Source organism: Rhinatrema bivittatum, chromosome 1 (assembly GCF_901001135.1).
Source record: "Rhinatrema bivittatum chromosome 1, aRhiBiv1.1, whole genome shotgun sequence".
Taxonomy (NCBI): domain Eukaryota; kingdom Metazoa; phylum Chordata; class Amphibia; order Gymnophiona; family Rhinatrematidae; genus Rhinatrema; species Rhinatrema bivittatum.
The window spans coordinates 318919042-318936960 of NC_042615.1; the positions used below are offsets into that span (position 1 = coordinate 318919042).

At 41.6% G+C, this 17919-nt stretch overlaps 1 protein-coding gene across 9 annotated transcripts in view; it reads right to left on the reverse strand.

The window, feature by feature from the left end:
* BMPR1B (bone morphogenetic protein receptor type 1B) overlaps positions 1–17919 on the reverse strand; it is an 825728-nt gene that overhangs the window by 668908 nt on the left and 138901 nt on the right. For 7 of the 9 annotated variants that reach the window (XM_029597567.1, XM_029597519.1, XM_029597549.1 and 4 more), the window contains one exon: positions 10135–10201. The exons of the other annotated variants lie outside the window; for them this stretch is intronic. The gene's annotated coding sequence lies outside the window, so the exon portion shown is untranslated. The remainder of the gene's footprint in view (positions 1–10134; positions 10202–17919) is intronic. 9 annotated transcript variants of the gene reach the window in all.

Genomic DNA, 17919 nt, shown 5'->3' on the forward strand with positions numbered 1-17919 from the left:
AAAAGCTGTATAATGAAGGAATTAGCTATTCCCCTGCGATACTGTAATGGGCGCTGATATTATCTCCTCCGTAACCCGCTGTTCTGCCGCAGCCTTAACGTGCTAGTTTACCGCCTCCCCCTAGTAGGAGTTAGTGTAGTGTAGTGTAGTGTAAAAAACATTGCTTACCCGCCCTGGTCCCGTCCGGTCTCCTGCAGCCCCGTCCGGTCCCCTCCTCCCGAAGCAAAAAAAAAACAAACGAAAAAGTAGCAAGGCTCGGGCCTGCTACGGTAAGTGTAAAAAGTGTAAAACCTGTGTGTTATATAAAAAAATAAAACAATTTTAAATACCTGTCAGAGGGCCGTGGGTCAAGGCGGCCGGTGGGTGGCGGGCAGCCATCAGCGGCATCCGGTAGTCCCTTCTCCCTTCCTCCCTCCCTCCCCTGCCTGGATGAGCGCCAAAATCGCACGGGTGGGTCGGCAGCGGGGGGGGGGGGGGGGGCGGCAGCAGGATCCGGGGGCGGCGGGTAGGCAGCAGCGGGGTCCGGGGGGGCAGCGGCAGCGGGGTCCGGGGGGGCAGCGGCAGCAGGATCCAGGGGCGGCAGCGAGATCCGGGGGGCGAGTAGCGGCAGCGTGTTCGATCGGGCAGGCAGGTAGGTGGCAAAATAAAGATGGCCGCCTGCACGGGAAAATCGTGCAATTGGCTGCTGAAGACGTGACGTCACGACGTTTGGCGTCACGGGGTGTGACGTCACGTCTTCAGCGGCCAATTGCAGCTTTCCCCGTGCAGGCGGCCATCTTTTTTTCCCACCTACCTGCCCGATCGAACACGCTGCCGCTACTCGCCCCCCGGATCTCGCTGCCACTGCCGCCCCTGGATCCTGCTGCCGCTGCCCCCGGACCCCGCTGCTGCCTACCCGCCGCTCCCGGCTCCTGCTGCCGCCCCCCCCCCCCCCCCCCCCCCCCCGCTGCCGACCCACCCGTGCGATTTTGGCGCTCATCCAGGCAGGGGAGGGAGGGAGGAAGGGAGAAGGGACTACCGGATGCCGCTGATGGCTGACCGCCGCCCACCGGCCGCCTGGACCCACGGCCCTCCGACAGGTATTTAAAATTGTTTTATTTTTTTATATAACACACAGGTTTTTTGTTTTTTACACTTTTTACACTTTTTTACACTTCCTGGTGCCTGTCATTTCAAATGTCATTTGAAATGACAGGTACCAGCGCACCCAGGTTACTGTATAGGCGCTGTTACAGCGCCTATACAGTAAAATGGGTTGCGCGGGCATAACCCTTCCCTAACGCTTCACAGCCGCGGCATGCATTTGCATGCGATTAGAGGAGAGTATCGGGGAGTTAGTGAAGAGAACTGTGCGTGCGGGGAGGAAGGGTGCGCCTGACACTGCCGCACTGTTTTTACCGCGGCCTTACTGTATCGAGCCATAAGTTAGATAAGACAAGTGGCTGCACTCAGGAACACCACATCCCACCCTTTTGCTTTACTGGCACTTTGGCAGGATAAAAAAGTTAGCTAGCTAAGTGGTAGCCGCTGACTACAGCCAGATTATTCAAACAGTGCCATTTAGCCAGCTAAATCTGAATATCAAAGATATGATGGCAAATTTTAAATAACTATTTCAAAACAATATGCTTCCTACTATAAGGATCAATCCAGTGAGCTAGTGGATAGTGCTTTGTGCTACAGCAAGCCTGATATGATGCGCAGCTGGAATTCCCTACAACCTGAGCACAGAATGCACGAGTATGCTGAAGAGGCAGGTTGGAAAGCTGCCCTAAAGCATGATTCACCTGGCGCTCACAACCAGCAAAAAAAAAGCGATAGGGAGAAAACAGAGATAATACTAAGCATGACCAGCAGGAGGGAAGGCCTAATATTTAAACATAAGCACAGAAAATGGTTATTAGCAAAACCTGCAGTGTAGCGCATGATTTTCTATATAGCTCAGATAAACAAGAGCAAATGTTGCCTTGAGATGAAGAGCACAAAAAGTCACCAGTCATGAATCAAAACAAAAAAACAAAAAAAAAGCAGCTTAAGCCACAAGTAAACTATGCAAGAGGCTTCCATTCCGCAAGTTGACACTTGTTCAAAGTGGAGGTAAGTTATGTTAATGCAAAAACAGATTTGTTTAATAAAAGTGTTTTGTGACATAAAGGAATTAAACCAACTTTTCCTGAATATACCAAGTTCAGACAATTATCCATACAATATATTTTTAGAAAAACATCTGTGCATATATTGGACACATCTATCATATACTAAAAGGGGCTGAATTGGTACTACCCAGGCTGAGTGGGATGCAATAAGAACAAACATCCAGCCTTGCCTTGCAGCAATAATGTAATGTTCATCTTGCTTCAGTTACATGTACCAAGTTATTTCCTAAGTTTATTTCAGTTGTTTTAAATTAGATTGTACTTTATTATAGTTTATTCGATATGTTCCATGTTCCATGTATGTTCCATGTAAACCGCCTTCCCGGCGATAGTTTTCTCTGTTAATTGTGAACCGGAGTGATATGTATTGTATACAGGAACTTCCGGTATATAAAAACCTAAAAATAAATAAATAAATATTTTGTAACAAGTGCTAATTCCGTCATTGTGTGTGTGTGTGTCTGTCCAATACATACATGTGAATGGCACATTCTGCATATGTATCACGGATATTTCCCTGTACAGATGAAAGGAAATGGACCTTCTGTTATTTTAAGAATCTATAGAAATAGACTTTGAACTAAATTAGGCAATCTAAATAGCCTAAACAGAATAAGAATTTATATAGGAAGAGGATACAAATCTGGGTCTGATCCATTCCAATATATGGTGCTTCCTAAATTTTTATGTTGTAAGTTTGTTATTAAAACAACAAGTGCTTTCTGCCAAACTATATTTCCCTGTAAAGCCTTCTATATGGATATCTACATTTTCTTATACTAAGCCCCTAAAAACTCAGAAAAACATTTTGCAGCCTCCTTTTAACAAAGTATTATAGTTGCCATGTTAGTTCACTTGAATATGTAGAATTGTAATCTGCTTTGAGGTGCCTGAAAAGTGAAATACAGATCAAATACATAAAAAAAAAGTAAGTTGACAAAACAGGTTATAGGTATTACCTTTTTATTGGAATACTGCAATACATCAGTAACTAGTTTAAGAGCTTTGTTCCCTTCATCAGGTCAGTGAAGAGACAGTGTAGTTATACGGGTTTAAATTGTACAGAATCAGCCAGGTATGAGTTTGTCTGTATATTCCAGGGAGCTGCCAAGGTAGCTCACTGCTCAGTAAGAGGACAGGGGGAGGTTAGACAGGAATGGCAGACAGTTTCACCTTATGGTTCCAACAGTGTCTATGTCTGATCATAGCTGAGAAAGAATGTCCTTATTAAGTCCTGTCTGTCTATAACATCTGTCAAAATTGCATCCTCACTCAACACAATTAGGGAAATCTTACCACAATACAAAGCGAAGAGAACTAAGGGAAGAGTAGCCCAACACTAGAAAATAGACAAAAGAAAATCATAAAAAGACCTACGATTGCTATTAAAAATCTCTCTAAGGATACTCCATGGCTTTACAAAGTATAAATCAAAAGCCTCTATATTGAATTGTGTCTTTAAAAGGGCCATGTTGCTCTTTATTCAGTTTTGGTTTTGCTGTACAGAACTCACACCATGTGCTTTTAGCAGGTTTCTCTCTCTCCCCCCATAACAGCAAAATTAACCCAAGAAAAAAAATGTGAAAAAAAAAAATGGAGGTGCCTGGGAGTTGCCGATTGTGTTTCTTCCTCACACAGTTGGCTTTTAGAGATATCTTGTTGGGAATCCTGGCCGCAGACAGCCGCAGCCGAGTCCCCCCTCTCTTACCAGCAGACGCCGGTGCTTCCCGCTGGCTTCCCCATGCCGGCGCAATCTGCGGCGGAGCCTTCCTGCGGCATTCTCCCCACGAGGGAGACGTCGCCGACCTCTTCAGGGGACTCCGCCTCTTAGGCGCGCGCGCACGCAGGCCATAATTTAAAGGGGCCGCGGCGGGAAACCTCGGCCCGGCCCCAAACCCGACGTCACCGGCAGAGGCCTATATAAGGCCACTTCTAACCTCTCTGCTTTGCCTTAGGCAACAGGTCGACTCTCCAGAGTAGCTAGTTGCTATTCCTGATTCTGTTCCAGAGTTCCTGTGTTCCTGCCAGTTCCAGCTCATCCCTGTTCCTATGGTACCAGCTCCTGTTCCTACTCCTGTCTTCGCTTGCTTCTTTGGCCTGGTTCCTGGATTCCTCTGTCTGCTGCCCATCCTGACCTTTGGTGTGTTCTCTGACCTCGGCTTGTCTGCTGCCTGCCCCAACCTCCGGTCTGGTTCCTCGTGTTGCACCCTCGCTGCCTGCCTTGACTCCTGGACTGTCTCTGTCTCCTCAGTCTTCTGCCAGCCTCGACTCAGACCACCTACCGGACTTCCTTCTCCAGGAGACCTTCGCCTACGTCCTGCCGGCCCCGGCACCCAAGGGCTCAACCTGCGAGGAACGAGGGCTGGTATAGGTGAAGTTCCTGTCAGATCTCTTGGTCCAGTTCCGCCTCCCGGCTACGAGTGCCACTGTAGGCTCCTTCAGTGGATCTTTCAACTCTCAAGCTGGTTCAAGGGTCCACATTCACAATATATCTGCTCAGTGAAAATTAAACATTGAATATTGGCTTATTGGTCATTTTGGTTTAGAACTGTTTTGATCAACTGCATTTTTGCTTTCTGGATGTACATGTTTGAAGGATGGCAAGCAAAAACTAAATCCATACCATGACACTATCTAGTTAATATTAGGGATGTAAATTAGCTTTTCACGATTTAGAAAATATCAACGATATTGCCTAATTCATGATTGTTAGTCCTGAAAACCGAAGCGCATTTTGACGAAACGGCAAAAAATTGTATTTCGTGGTAGTGCGCACTAACGGAGTTACTGCACACTACATATCTCTCTACAACCTTGCTTCAACAACAGCTCAATCGCTTTCTATAGCCGGTTCCACCCTATGGAACTCTATGCCAGTTAAACTATGCCAGGAATTCTGCCCAAAGAAATTCAAGAAGAAACTTAAGACCTGGCTGTTTAAACAGGCGAATACTGACACTGGCTAAACACCTCCCTGAACCCATCTCTAGCTCTCACCCCCCTCCTTCCCTCCCCTACGCTCTCCCCCAGGCCTCTTCCCTCCCAACCCCCTCCTATCTTTTTCTTCTCACACTAGTCCCCCCCCTTTTTAACCTCATCTCAGCTTCCACTCCCTACCCCTTACAAGCCGTTCTATTTATGAATCCTCTGTAAATACTGTAAATCAAGCTCATGTTACTCGCTTTAAGCTAAGTTTCTGTGTTTGCATTTATTCTTTTGCAAGTTACTTGTATATATGACTAGGTCCCTGTAAAACGCTACTATGCCAAATTCATGATTCTATGTAAACCGATGTGATACACAAAGTGTATGTCGGTATATAAAAATATTTAAATAAATAAATAAATAAATAAATAAATCTGTTAGTGCACAGTAACTCCGTTAGTGCACACTGTCTTTCTAGCTAACTCCTCTGAATTGATACTTTTTCATTTTTAAGCTGCAATTTTTTAGTGCTCACCAACATTAGTTACAGCGCACTACTACATACTTAGTATGCTGTAAGTTCTATTAGAACGCACTAGCATGTTAGTGCGCACTAACGAGCTTTTATGCGCATTAACATCTAGCCAGTGTGCTCTATCTTGGTTGGCGCCTTGCGCGCACTAACTGGTTGTTAGTGCGCAGTAAGGCCCATTAGTGCACACTAACTGACTTCGTCGAAAAAATGCCGGAAAAAAAAAATAATTCTAACAGAAAGAAAACCATGTTATATAGAATGCCAATGATGTGTCATGTATTAACTACAACCCTCATTTGGGAGCCAAATGTTTACACTTTGTCGTGTTGCATTTTATTCACTTAAATTAATATGGGATTTGTAACCCATTATAAAGTGAATTGCTCACCACCACTTATGTTATAATCATCGGGTTTGTTGCTATAGATTTTCTGTAAAAAGAAATAAACCCAGTTGGTTCTATTTTTTTCTTTTGATATTTTCTTTCTTAATATTTTCTTTTTCTTTCAATAATTTTCAGTATTTGAACACTATTCACATCTGTTATCTGCTTATCCACATTGCAAAGTATGTCCACAGAAAAAAAGTAAACACTTATCATGATGTGAAATCAAGGCGGCACTGGACTTCTGTGCCCTGCTCAAAATGCCCGACTGTTTGCTGCAGTTTAACCCACTAGTTATCTGTTTAACCCACTAGTGATCTGTTTTAATAAACTCCATGACACTAGCATTAGAGGCAGATATGGCAATGGTAAAGGAAAGGATATTCTTCCGCCAGAGCGATCTGGGGTAAACACAAGTCTCAGAGGTAATGGAGAGGCATAGGAAGAGGACCAGAAGCCCTCCTATCAATTTCAAAAGGGAATTTTTTAAGAGGAGGGAACCAGCTAGAGATGCAGGGATGGCTGAACAAAATGAATGACACAGAAAACCAAAGCAAAATTTGTTTCTATGCGCACCCCTAGTAACCAGTGCCTTTGTCGCTGACTCTGACCTTCTGTAGGATATGAACTAAATGGGGTTTTCTCTTTTGTGTTTTTCAGATTTAGGCCCAGCAAATATGTTACTGATAGTCTAGGCTCAGAGCAGATGCCTCCCCCCCCTTTCTGGCTACCAGGATGACAAATTGAAAAAAAAATAATTCAAAACTGGAATGCAAGCTGCTTCTTATCTTATCCTTTTGAAGGTTGCATTTGTGAATTTACTACTCAAATCTGTTTTTTGTTTTAACAGTTTTCCCTTATTTTGTTGCCCTCCGTCTTTCATTTCTCCCTTCCTACAGAGCATGGTCAGCTGGCTCCAAGACCCTTTATCAACCCAAGGGCTTTAGGGGCTCCTGCTCCTAGACGTACCTTCAGTGTAGCTTGCTGACTGCCAGAGATAGTTAACGTAGTGGCAGCCATTTTTTCTTCCTCTCTGTGTACCTTCCACAGCACATTCAGGCCCAATTTGCCCCATAAAAGAAGGGCATCCAAACCCATATCCTCTGCTCCACAAAATACAGTGATATGCCTGAAGGACAGGGCTACCCCAACAATGCTTCTTTAAGTTTGGAATTTAGAGATCTTCCTTGACCTCTGTTTTCTGGAGTTTAAATGTATGTTCTGAATTTGTCAAGTAGTTTACAGGGACAGAACTCATCCTACATCAATAACATTATATTGTAAAAATAAATGGGATATCAAACACATTATAAAATGTAGGTAGGCACCCTCTAGGTCAAAAAATTAAAGGGAATCAATTTAACTGAGCAATAAAATATTTTTTTATGTCTCAATTTAATATTTTTAACCCTTTGTCACCAAGAAATGTTTTGCCCAAAAGTTTCACATATCAAGCAATATATATTTCAATAGCCGTCAAACTGGAAGGATGGAGGGCTACCATCTCCAAAAAAAAACAAAAAAACAGGGGTGGGTAAGAGTATGGGGCAGGGGTGTGGCCTGCTTATTGCAGCAGTTGCTACCCCCTAATTGAGCTGGATGTTCACTTGGATGCAGATCCGGTGCTGCTCTCTACATTGGTGGTGGGGTGGAGGGTACTGGAAGCCAGTAGTAACAGGTGGGAGAGAGTAAAAGATTTAAAAAAATTTAAAAAAAAAAAAAAAAAGGATAAAGTGCGTAGCTTGCTGGGCAGACTGGATGGGCCGTTCGGTCTTCTTCTGCCGTCATTTCTATGTTTCTATGTTTCCAAGCCCTATAAAATTAAAGGTACAACTCAGACGTACCTCACATCAAACCCAATCTTACAGCATTCTTCACCACATGCATACCAAAAGATAAAACTTTTAATGAGTGATCTTTCTTACAAAAGGGAACCCAAACAGATATACATGTGAATTTTCAATTTGTATCACTCTTAACCGCAACCCTCACAAAAAGGATACAATGTATACAAAATTAGTTTGGAATGTATCAACCAGTATGTACAGTCTCTTTCCAAGATGAACCACAACAGAGGCCACTATTTCACTAAATTAGCTTCATCAGGGGGATTTGTTGGTCAATCACATCAGTGCCAAGAATGTTATCATTTAACAATGGGTTGAAGATAATGGAATACTCTTATAGAAGCCGTTTTCAGATAGGCTCTCAGGGTAAAGAGAAGGTTAATCAAAAATGTGGTACTGGAATTCTGAAAGAAGAGTAGTACGTACTTTTACCTCCTGCTTTCACATAGGCAATTTATGGACCAAAATATCTTTTTCCGATAAGATTCTAATCGAATGACCCTGATAGAAAACAATGTTTTAAAGACAGTTCTGAGTCCCGTTTCTTCATCCTTGAGCCATCTAAACTCCAAACGGTGTATCGAGGCATTGACACTGCCGGCAAAGGTTGACACAAAAGCACCGAGCATACAAAAGCCTTTTTTTTTTTTTTTTTAAGTGATGGCTGCTGAACACTAGTTTTATAATAGAAACACATGAACAAAACCTCTCTCAACCCTTAAGAATCTGACATTTATTTATTTAGAGCTTTTTTTATACCGACATTCATGTAAAAATACATATCACATCGGTTTACAGCGAAACATGAAACAACTTTTTTTGTAAAACCATTACATAGAACAAGGGTTACATCAAACTGGGATCTAGGGTAATAAATACAAACTGCTAACATATTGATTATTTAAATAAAGTATAAGGGTGAAAAATGGATCTAGGGTAATGAATACAAACTGCTAACATATTGCTTATTTAAATAAAGTATAAGAGTGAACAAGGAACAGCGAGGACCATCATTCTCTGATGTATACAGAGTAAATTCTATGGCAGGAGGAGGAGAGGGAAGGTAGGGAGTGATAGTGGAAGAATGGCATGAGGATTACGGCAGAAGGGGGAGCTAGTGGAAGGATCACAAGCAGATTGCAGCAGGAGCCTTAGAGGCTGCTGGAACTAGACAAATGAAAAGTTTTTGCTGGGGATGGGTGGGCTGGGCCATGGGGGAGGAGGAAGGAGGTTGAGGATTATGACATAGCTATGATCATAGCAAGAAGCAATCGCTCTTCAGATGCCAACCATACTACCGACCAGTGTTGGGAAAGGTGAAAATCTGGTTTTCCCAGGCAAAGACCATTTCATCCAGAGAGGTCCAAATATCCTCTGGGATACAGGACAATTTTTTTTTTTTTGAAGATCTGGAGTTCACTTTGGATCTCAGGTATTATTTGGGAAGGGATTCCACTACACATAAGATACCCCCACCACCTGGGATACTCATCTTTCCAATCTTTGGAGGATAAAGAAATCTCAGGAGTTAAGGGACATGACAGAAAGAGAAGAGAAGTGTATGGAAATAGACCAGTCTGAACAAAGCTTTGTTGATGCAAATTTAGAATGAAGCACAGTACATTTTAATTTGAAACATAAGCAGAGTATCCTGCCTTTTCCATTCAGTGCACCTACACCTAAGAGTTTTCAGTAACACACAGAGAAAGGATTCCACCTGCACACCTTCCCCCATTAGAAAAGAATCCACACTTTGGGCAAAAGAACGGAGGGCTAGATTTAAAGGGGGGGGGGGGGGACTTAGCCCCAGGACTAAGTGTGGCTCCTACAAAATTCAGTCAACACCCTAAATTGGGGCTACATACATACACATTTCAAAACTCATTACCAGAGCACGGCTCAAAAATGTGCTTTTAGAACACAATCAGTTTATTGTACAGAATATTAATCAAGAGCCCATACATGATTAGCAAACAAATCATTCAAAGCATAATCTGAAATATCCAAAGAAATGGTGTATTAAAAAAAAGCTACAAATTACTTATCAAAAAAAAAAAAAAATTCAGCAATCCCTTTGTTATGTTTCTCTGCACCCAGTTTCTTATCTCCAGGGCTTAGAGTGACACCTGAGGCAGGAACCCACATTCTATGCACTGTGTTAACCCTGATAGGAACGAGCATGATTTTTAAAGGATTTGCATTTTTAAAAAAGCAAATCAAAGATAACCCCCAAAGAAACCCTTAACTGAGTTTATCTTTAAGATATCATGCTGAATGTTTTCTTACCTTAATCAAGGAATCAGGAGAGGGCCTGGACTCTTGAGAACTTTTCAGGCACAAAAGTATTCTCTCCCTTTTAACAAACAAAAATATAAAAAATTAGGATTGAATTTGCTGATTAGGTTCCAAGCCAAAGGAGCAACTTGAGGCAAAAATTAGGAATTACAAACATTCTACCTTTACTAGGGCTTGGGGACATTGTGGCGGGACAAACTATAAAATAGTGACTGTATTTCTCTTCTGTAGTTTGACATGCGTCAGATCCTGCATGTTAAATGTTTGTTTTATTTTTGCAATAAACAGTCTTACATAAAAATTTTCTACTTTTTTTTTTTAGTATAGAGTAAGGATAATCCCTGTAACTTATACCTAGTGCTGCTTTTTCAAAATAAAGAAATATTAAGAATTACAAACAATAAAATAAAAGCTAGCATGCCCCAGGGCCATTATCAATCACAGCCATGGACATTACCAGCTTCCAGCACTGGCAATGACATGCTCTTCCTGCCTACTCTATGGTCAGCTTCTCAATCCTGGATTAAACAGAAAATATAAGAAAAACATCTTCATCACAACAAAATTAAAAAAAAGATAAACCTTCATCAGAACAAGAGGGCAAAAGTGGCTACTTCCATTTAAAACTATGCTAAACATTCTTAGCCCTGATACATTACACAGTACATACCCTATTTCAGTAGTGCTCAAAATAGTCCCAGGTTCTCTTCCTCCATGTAGTTGGGTTTTCAGGATATTTCTAATGAATCTGAATGAAATATATTTACCTACAGTGGAGGTAATGCATCCAAATATTTTTCATATATATTCATTAGGGATATCCTGAAACCTGACTGATGGGGAGAAGAGGCAATAAATAAATTTTGGATTATCTTGAAGTCTACTATTTCTTTACCAAGAATTATTTTTGGCTCTCAACTATCACTGGAGATGGAGCTGAAACTTGATGGTCTATGAACGAGTTAGCAAGATAAGATTTCAGCAGTACTGAATGGAAAATGGTAAGGACTCAATTCAAAGTGAGTGAACTTGACTAAAGGACAGTGAGTTTTTAGATGCTGATCAGCCCCTAGGAGCAGCTCAAAGGCAGTCACAGCATGACTGTTACAGAGCACACTGGCTTCCTCTAGTTATTGCACAAGATGAGCATGGGGGTCCTGAAGATGAGTTAGCCAATCTAGAGCTACAGGAACTTTAGTGGCATCATCAGATGAAAGTGGAGATGTAATCAGTAATCAGCAAAGAAGGGGTTTCTGAAAATTAAGGAGTGGTTAGTACTATAATATATAGCAGATTGACTCAAGTATCTGAGTGAAAGTTGAAAAGCATCGTGGGATCTGGTTAACCCTTTCCAAGTGATCCATTTATCTACTGTAGACAAAAGCAACCATTCCCCTGGGACAGTTACATTTTTATCAAAACTCAGAATTAAACTGGGATCCCAACTCAGAAATGATATTCCTTGGAAGCCCATGGAGTTACACAACTTTGATCATGAGCTGTCAAGTGACAAGTTATACTATTTGGCATAAGAAGACCCACAAAGTCAGAACAAAGTGTGCCATCTTGATGAGTAAATACACAAAAACTAACACTATAGCTTTCTCCTGTTGGGGGCAATTTCACAATGAAGTCCATTGACACCGATGCCCAGAATCAAAAAATCCTAAGAAATACTTCTTAGGATTTGACTCATAGTACCTTGCAGAGAGCTCAGACTTCACAGTATAGTATATATTTCTTGCCAATTGAATTTGGTTGTGGTCATCAGAAGGAATGGTTGATGAGATTTCCTGTCTCATATCCCAAAATGGTCACTAAGCAGAAAATTGTGGCAGAGGTGCAAAACCTACACTATAAACTGCCCTCCAGGACATATGAGCAATCCTTGTAATACAGACAGCTTTCATGGCAAGACAGGTCCTTGTGTTTCTCAAAGTCTAAAAGTTGTTTTACTTTGTGTAAGGACTTATCAGATACTACCCTGATGCATATAATCAATTTTGTACTGATGGCACCATAACAAAATGTTTAGGTTTGTGCACTGTGCTTGAGGAAGACGTTTCCACTGAGTTATCCTCATCCTTCTGAGACAATACATTTGCCTTGCTACCTGGGGGAGCTGGGTGCTAAGAAAAGGATAACTCAATCAAGAGACAACTAATCCGGGTATCTATCTAACGTTAAGATACTGCACTGCTTTTAAAATAATATAATTTTTATTTTTTTTTTACAGTTTGTAAAAACCTGAACAGGAAAACATATTCTTCTAACAGATAGTACCCTTGCTTGAAGGTCACTTTAACCAGCAACTGTTTTTGGAGTCAAATAATCCACCCAGAGGTTATGGTGCTATCCTACTTAGGAAGAAAGAGAGATGGGAACCATAGGAGGTGAGATAGGGGGTAGAGGTTGAACCCATCTCCCAAATATTCCTAAAAAAACTGTTAGCCTGATTCAGATGATGAATACATTCACTCAAAGAGAATTTCTGCAAGAGGTTGAAGATCTATTGGGCAATTCATAGGCCCAATAAGATGGAAGGACATCAGTTGAAATCTTGAGGTCAGTGCAAAATATTATATACTGTACCTTATTTCTGTGGCTAGCCTACTTACCATAAGTTATTCTTTCTATTAATAATAATGCAAACATCAATAACAGAGAGAAAAAGGAAGGGAAAATGTAGGGAACAAGGGCAAAGTTAACAGGATCAAAATCTGAGTAGAGAAGAGGGTGTAGAGGAAAAAAAAGAGGAATGTCCCTCATGGGAGAGCTTCTTGCAGTGATGAAGGTACAGAGCTGTAGGAGGATAAGAACGTAACAAAAGAAATCCCATACTGCGGCAGCATCCCCTTCTGTGACAGTGGCCAGTTTATGTCACAAGTACCTGGCAGATCCCAAAAAGGTCATCTATTTCTTGTTAACTTTCCCAGGAATAGCAATGGATTTCCCTAGTCCAGCTAGCTAATAATGCTTTATGGACTTTTCCTCCAGGAGCTTGTTCCTTACCTCTTAAATCCTGCTATGCTAGTCACCTTAACCAGCTCCTCTGGCAACAGATTCCACAGCCTGATTGTGTATTGGGTGAAAAGGTACCTTCTATTTGTTTTAAATCTGCTGTTATTTGTTTCATAGACTGTCCCCTTGTTTTACTATTGAGAGGGTAAATAACTCTTTCATCTCAATCAAAATGTTAAGCCCCTGATCTGCTGCATGCTGTTCCAATGACCCGAGATAAAACTACCTCCAACTCTGGACTGCCTTTATAGGTCCCCTAGTCGGGACTTCCTGGGACACTGGCTGATGTCGTCACATCCTCCAGGCATATATAAGGAAATCTCTTGGAACCAGCCAACACCTTAGCAACAGGTCTCCTGGTGTTTGTGTGTTGCTAGTCTTGACTTGTTCTGCATTCTTGGTTTGTTTCCTTGTGTTTCCATCCTTCCCTGTGTTCTGTTCCTTGTCTGGTTCCTCGCCTGCCTACATTTGCTCCTAGTCCTGCTTGTTTCCCCTTCCTTGCTTGTCCTGTTGGCCTTGTCTGTCTTTTCTGTCCTGTTTGCTTGGACTGACTACCTGGATCCTGACCCTTGGACTGACTACCTGGATCCTGCTCCTGGTCTGGCCCCTAACCTTCTATTGTCTGCTGCCTGCCCCTATCTCTGGCCTGTCTGCTGCCTGTCTTGACCCTTGTTCAGATTGGACTGTCACTCATCTTAGCTCCAGGGACCTACCTAAGTCCGGTCAGCTGCCAGAACCCAAGGATTCAACCTGTGGAGGAGGCATCTGGTATAGGTGAAGCTCCAGCTGGTCCCACCTATGGGCCAGTAGGTGGTGTCAACCATGCCGCATCACACAAGATTTTATAAAAACTTCCATCATGTTTCTTCTCAGTCATCTCTTCTCCAGGCTGAAGATCCCTCGCCTGCATAGCTTCTCATCAAAGGAGAGCCATTCCATTCCCTTAATCATTTTTGTTGCCTTTCTAGTTCCGTGGTCTTTTAAGAGATGGGGCTACCAAAACTGCACATAATACTTCAAGTATGGTTGCACCATGGATTGATACAGAGGGAATATGATATTCTACATTTTATTCTCCATTCCTTTTTGGATCATTCCTAACATTCCATTTGCTTTTTTGGCCACCGCCACTACCACACACTGAGCTGAGGATTTCAATGTATTATCCACAAAAACCTCATAGTCCTTTACCTGGTGGTGATGCCTAATATGTAATCCAACATTTTGTACTTTTTGTTGGGATTATTTTTCTTTATGTGCATCACTTTGCACTTTTCCACATTAAATTTTATCTGCCATGCAGTTTCCTGGTCTCTGCTTTCACAAGATCCTTCTGCAGTTCCCCGCAACCTGTTCCTCTTTTAAAAATGTTGGAATAATGTGGTGTCACCTGCAGATTTAATCACCTCACTCACTATTCCCTTTTCCAAATCATTAATGAATGTTAAAAGCACAGGTCCCAGTACAGATCCCTGACACACTCCAATAAAGACCTTTCTCCATATAGAATACTGACCAGAGTCTTATTCTCTTCTTTCCTGTCTTTTAACCAGCTACCAAACTACAACAGAACACCCCCTCATATTCCATGACTTTTTAGTTTCCTGAGGAGTCTTTCATGTGGGACTTTGTAAAATACCTTTTGAAAATTCAAAATCAAACAGCTCATCTTTATCCACAGGCTCCCAAGAACAGGGTCTCAAACAGAACCAGGCCCTTGGAGAAATTCTACGGGGATTGCACTTGGCCTTTACTTTTGGGATCAAGTGATGTATTATGGCAAGAGGTTTATTATGGGCATGGTATACTTCTTTAAGGGAGTATTATGAAGGAGGACTATTAATAGGTGCTTCCTTGGGTCAATATAAGGAGGCGTTCAGAGTGGGCAAGGATCTCTTCTTTTTGCCACCTTGCTTTGGTTATTTGTTTGGGGTGAAGATTTGCACAGCTCCCTGGAAGGCAGTTCAGCCAGTCAGCTCAGCAGGGCCAAGCATTGGAGACAAGTGAACCATTGCTGGGCTCCTAGGTGGTGTGCAGAGGCAGCCTGGGAGGAATAATTGACCACAATAGCTATGTGGACCTAGTCTTGAAAACGGATGAGCTGCACAGAGTGGATGACATCTGAGAAGAATCTGGTGTGGGTGTGGGAGTGTGAGTGCTGAATTTCATCTGCCTTGAAGACAACTGGGAGGTACTTTTGTTAATTATTTTTTTTAACTGAAGTAAATACTTGGAGGAACTCATGCATCTAATGTAATATGTGTTGTTATAAGACTGTGAAAACCATGGTCTACTAAGTAACGGGAGAAAGAGGTAATTGTATTCTCTCAGTGTAACTGGAATTACTGGGAATGGAGAGTAGGGAAGATGTTTATCTAGGATATCTATATCCAGTCCTCAAGGACTGCATACCAGTCGGATTTTCAGGATATCCTTAATGCATATGCATAAAATAGATGTGCACACATTTGAGGCAGTGTGCATGCAAATTTCACTCATGCATATTCATTAGGTATATCCTGAAAACCTGATCAGGTTGTGAAGCTCGTATCTATAATTGTTGAAAAGCTAGGACATTTAATCTTTTGTATTTTTGAAACTAATGCATCCTTGTTGTGTTAGCCCTGCACCCTGATTTAATCACTGGCTTTCACTGTTTTGTTTGTTGTCATATCCTTGGAGTGAGTTCCCATTTAATGCTCTACTTGAGTTGTTAGGACATCGAGGTGATAGCTATCAGAAGGGGGTCATAGAGGGGATTTTCCTAGGGTGAGTTCCCTATCTAGCTCAGAGATGTTATATTCCTTTGCTTCTGGGCTCAAGTTCACTACAACGTCTGACTTGACCCAATTCTTCTTGAACCTACCGAGAGACTTGTACTTGGCTCACTCGGGTGCCAGACCCTCTCACGTTTATGTGCCCCATCTGGGGCTTACATGTAAATGAATGTGTGAAAGAATAATAGAAAGCAATGAGAAGTAAAGGAAGATTAAAAGATGTGGAGGGAAGTTAAGCTTGCCAAGTGGCTCCATATTTTCAGGAGGTGTGATCCAGTCCTGATTTTCTTTCACGGTATTCATGAGCGTCTAAGTCCTGCTTTTTGTTAGGATACTGGTAAAGGAAATCAGAAGTAAAAGCTCATGCATGCAATGAAATAAAACCAGGGCTCAATCAACTTGTCCTGAATAAAAAAAGAGCCTGTTGGCAACTCCAGGGGAAAGGAGGGAGAAAAACAAACTGATAAATGACCATTTGAAAAGGATAAAGTAGCCTAAAAGGAGAGCATAGTAGGAAAAGGTACAACCTGATTATCACCAAGTGGAGCAGGCAGAGAAGCACGAAGAAGGGGATAGCAATAGCATCAAACAATCTGGCAATGACAGCAAACAGAGAATAACCTAATATCTTTAGTTACCTCCCTTCAGAAGCTGCTTTGGCAGGACCTTGCAGTCTTAAGCAATACCCAAACAAATGCAGGTCATCTGCTTCAAAGTTGCAGAGAAAAGGTGAGAAAGAATGGAGATCTTGGCTGTGCTAGTACTAGCACAGCATGGTGAGGGGGAGTCTAGTGCCGATCAAAGGAAGACTCCAGTTACATCACTTTCCTTGGCTCTGGTACCCTGGAGTTATGACACTCGCACTACTGCCTGGCGAGCTCCGCTGTGGATTTCAGCCTGGAGCCGTGCCCAACTGATTCACAGCTGAGTATTTTCTTAAACTTTTAAAATCAAGTGGAGTGTTTATTTTCATACGCTCCAGATACATCTAGCAGCACCTCCTTCAGTAGCTACAGCCGCATACCAGTTTGATTTCAGTCACTTAAAAAATAAATCCACTTTGAGGTTTGTAAAGCCTGGATCTTTGACATGACGTTTGACTTATCCCCTTTCATGGCAATTTTAGAGACCTTGGGGGCAAAATGTTCACAAAGGGGCACATCTTGAAGTCATTAAAGAGAACAGAGTTAGAGATAATTAAACAAATTACTTAGAATTAAGAGTGGTTAAATTCTACTGGGAAAATGTAACCAGACAGAAGGCAACTGCAGAGATTGAAACAAATTGTACAAAAGTGTTACAACATGAAGGAGGCAATACTTCCCTCACAAGCTCTACGGAAACAAAACAAAACAAAAAAAAGTTTTTGTACCATATCTAATGAGACAGGATTATACTTTAATTCAGTTTAATATATTATACCTCTTTTCGATAAAAGTGGTTTACATCAAAACAATCATAAAACATCAAAGCAGTAACAAACTAATACATCAAGTAATCCTATAAAATATTACAATTATGCAATCAATAAAACAAAATAAAAATGCTAGGGATATGTCTAACATATAAAGGAATAAATAGCCCACACCACAAAAAGTGACAAATTAAGAGTTTCTACTTTAATACTTTCATTTCCAAGTTAGATTTCTAAAACAGATTTCATTTAGAGAACGTCCTATGATGAGATTGGATTGAGATAAATTAATTGTTAACAGAAAATTGAAATGTGCTAACCCTAAGAGAAATACAACCTTGAAAGAGAGAGAAGTATAGGGAATCCTTGGATTAAATAATGACCTCGTTTTAACAGGGAATGTTTTGTGAAGTATATGGAGTTGATATGATCCATTTCCAAGAACACACTTTTGGGAGATTGCCAAAATGGATTGCGCTATGAATATTATGGAGATGCCTGGAGTTTTCTCTGGTATGTTGGTAAGGCAATAAAATAGCTGCACATTCTGGGAGAGAGGAATAG